Here is a 2,152-nt window from a genome sequence, read left to right on the forward strand (position 1 = left end):
TCCTAACTTGCCAAAACAATTTCTAGTTTACAGATAGATTTCACAAGTCTGGTGGGTCAGAGGTTTACATACAATGTTCCGTTGAACAGCTTGGAAAATTCCAGAATGATATCAAATATAATTGCATGTCATTCTCTAAACATGCCTCACAAATGTCCCTTGAGCAAAACAGCAGCATGAAGCTGGCCAAAACTTGCAACAACACCTTCCACTACAACTACAGTAACAGGGGCACCAACCTGTCAATTTAAAATAATCAGCTATGTATGGCTAGATACCATTTTGTGATTTAAAGGCCTTTAAGAACGAAGCACAAGTTTGCTAATGCAGTTACCTCAAGGTATGATTACAGAGGTTAATTATTAAATTAAGTAAATAAACCCATGTGGAGCTGATTTTACAGTTGCACTTGTCAAAAGGGTTCTCTGGAATGGTCAGTTTCAGCTGTGTAAAGTACATTTACTCAAATATGGCTCTTAAGGACAAATTGAGGCATCTATACTTTTAAAAGTATGAAATGGCAGAAAACTAATAGAGGCACATCATGTACAACTTCAGTTTCAAAACAGTACAATTCCCTGATAAATTCAAAGCATAAGGTAAAGCTGCTCTCCCTTTAGCAGCTGCAGCATTTAATGGATGACCATAATGCACCATTCTAGTCAAATCATATACACCGTTAAATGTGCCACTCCACATGGGTTTATTTAGTACCTTAGTTTGTCAATATTAAAGTAAAAGTTAATGCTTTAAGTTTTGTCAGCTACTGCTACTTAAAAGGATCCGGACTTCTTGCACCATTGGTGAATGTTGTGTTAGAACGAAATACTTTCAAGTCTTAGTGATTTTTGAACCTAATGTGGTAGAGTCAATGTGATTATTGGGTGCATATACTTGGCACCCACTGTTCATGAACTTGCTGTACAGTTCAGAGAGCAAATAAAGGGAAAGTAATCCTGATTTGGGAGTAGTGTTTGTAATTTCAGTGTTTCTCTCTTACCCCGCCACCAAAAAAAAACAAAAAAAAAACAGGGAACCTAAAAAGCTACATTGACTTTTTTTTTTACTCCCATCTCATACAAACCAAGTCCAACTCTGTTAGTGAAAAGCTTAAATTTGTTCTGCAAGAGAAATTGAGGCACATAGGCTGAAAAGACCTGAGTGGAACAAACTGACAAGTCACTGAAAGAAGATGCATACTACAAACATTAGCAATTAGTTAAGTTACCGGGTCAAATAAGCAAGTTATTTACCACATTTAAAGCCATTGATTCAGAACACAGAACTTGTTCTGGTCTACCCTCTACTTTTCAGAGCAGTATACTTCAGACTGCACTCACAGCTGGTGATGTGCTTGTAGGTGTAGTGTCTAGTAGTGAGGTCCAAGCACCGCAGGATCACGGATCTCCTCTCTGAGCTCTGCTCTGGACAGCATTTACTCTTCTGCTCCACCAGCAAGTCATTGCTTAACACCACACTGCCATGAGCCCAGGCATGGGGAGAAAAACAGATGTTACTCTAGGCTTATGCAGACTCAATATTTCAGGGAAGTCTGTCATTCACTCAGGATGACAGCTTTTGGCAAGTTTTCAGTATGAACACTACATGCTTTGGAATGTGAGAACTACTGCTAGTGATCAGTAGATTGCTTTTACCTGGGCTGAGACTCACACTGGCCTCGGCATACAGGCATCTGTATGACAGTACTACAATTGTCTATGGTGAGATTGAAACTGGAAACCTTGAGTGCACAGCTCTGGTTACCTGAAAATGAAGATACAATAAGGGGCATAATTCAAAGCAAAAAAGAATCAACCCCCCCGTTAATTTCAGTTGGTTGAACTTACATGTAAAACAACAGTGCTGGTTGTCCCAAATCTTGTCTTCCTGGGGAACAATTCACAGGAGTTAATGGTCAATTTCATTAATCAAGTCCAAGTGGATCAGTTTGTCAGAGTATTTTCAGTCCCTTTAGTACGAAATTTGCTTAGTATGGCACATGTTTGGTACAGATAGACATTAAGCTTCCTGTGTAGTGTATGCAGTAGTATTCACAGACAACACTAAACTGGGAAGAGGGGAAATGCAGCAATACACGTTTGTCACTCTTGGCCTTTTTGGAGAGTGACAGTTATGGTTTAAAAACCAAGGG

Source organism: Monopterus albus, unplaced genomic scaffold (assembly GCF_001952655.1).
Source record: "Monopterus albus unplaced genomic scaffold, M_albus_1.0 scaffold51.1, whole genome shotgun sequence".
Taxonomy (NCBI): domain Eukaryota; kingdom Metazoa; phylum Chordata; class Actinopteri; order Synbranchiformes; family Synbranchidae; genus Monopterus; species Monopterus albus.